The following is a 1619-nucleotide window of genomic DNA, read 5'->3' on the forward strand; positions in this document are numbered from 1 at the left end:
GGTTGGGTTAGGTAAGGTTAAGTTAGGTTAGGTTGGGTTGGGATAGGTAATGTTTAGTTAGATCAGGTTGTGTTAGGTTAGATTAAGTTAGGTTGGGTTAGGTTTAGTTAGGTTGGGTTAGGTTAGGTAAGGTTAGGTTAGGTTAGGTATGGTTAGGTAAGGTTAGGCTGGGTTAGGTTAGGTTAGGTTAGGTTGGGTTGGGTTGATTTTGGTTGGTTTGGGTTAGGTTAGGTTTAGTTAGGTTTAGTTAGGTTAGGTTAAAGTTAGATTTGGTTAGGTTAGTTTGATTTAGGTTAAGTTGGGTTGTGTGAGGTTAGATAAGGTAAGGTTGGTTTGGGATGAGTTAGGTTTGGTTAATTAAGTTAGCTTGGGTTAGGTTAGGTTTAGTTAGGTTAGGTAGGGTTAAGTTGGGTAAGGTTAGGTAAGGTTAGGTGGTTCAGAGTACATTCCCTTGTTCAGTATCCAGGAGACGTATCGGTTGGGTTAGGTGAAATTAAGTTAGGTTGGGTTGCGTCACGTTAGGTTGGGTTGGATTGTGTTGGGTTGCGTGAGGTTAGGTAAGGTTAGGTTAGGTTGGGTTAGGTTGGGTTGGGTTGTGTTGGGATGCGTCAGGTTAGGTTGAGTTGGGTTGCGTGAGGTTAGGTTGGGTTGTGTTGGGTTAGTAAGGTTAGGTTGGGTTGGGTTGGGTTGGGTTGCGTGAGGTTAGGTAAGGTAAGGTAAGGTTGGGTTAGGTTGGGTTGGGTTGCGTTGGGTTGCGTGAGGTTAGGTAAGGTAAGGTAAGGTTAGGTTGGGTTGGGTTGGGTTGCGTGATGTTAGGTAAGGTTAGGTTGGGTTGGGTTGGGTTGGGTTGGGTGGTTCAGACTGCATTCCAGTGTCGGTGGGTGGTATCCAGGAGGCGTATCGGTTGGGGAAACTTACATTTTTATTACATATATTTTGTTCCGTCTCAGATTTTTCCTTTTTCTTTGGTAGACATTTGCCTTTACTTTTATATTTTCTTTTTCTACTTTATTTTCTTTATATTCTTTTATTCTCCTTATATGTGTAATTTTATTTATATTTACTTTAATTTTCTTTAATATTTGTGTTTACTTTAATTTTCTTTATATTTGCTTTACTTTGATGGTCTTTATATTTGCTCTACTTTGATATTTTTTGATATATGCTTTATTTCGATTTTTCTCTATATTGCTTTTACTTTTACTTTCTTTATACGTTTGCCATTTTTGTTGTTTCATTTTCTTGGTTTTGGTCTCGTTCGTGTTCGTAGTTTTTTCTTTTTTTTTTTTTTTTTACTTAGTTTTTTATTCTAATTCTCGTTTTTATTTTTTGTTTCTGTGCTTCATATTTTAATTTCTTTTGTTTTTGTTTGTTTTTGCTTTTGGTATTCTTGTTTCCTGTCTGCTTTCTCTTGTTCTTAGAAATTCTTGCTCTTCTCTCTTTTTCTGTTTCACGCTCTCATTTATTTATTTATCTCTATTCTTCGTATTCTTATTTGTTTCTTGCTGCTCTGCTTTCCATTTTACTGTTCTTTATTTAGACGACTTTACCAGAGAGAGAGAGAGAGAGAGAGAGAGAGAGAGAGAGAGAGAGAGAGTCCTTTCATCCATGCACATGCA

This window comes from Portunus trituberculatus, chromosome 27 (genome assembly GCF_017591435.1).
Source record: "Portunus trituberculatus isolate SZX2019 chromosome 27, ASM1759143v1, whole genome shotgun sequence".
Taxonomy (NCBI): Eukaryota; Metazoa; Arthropoda; class Malacostraca; order Decapoda; family Portunidae; genus Portunus; species Portunus trituberculatus.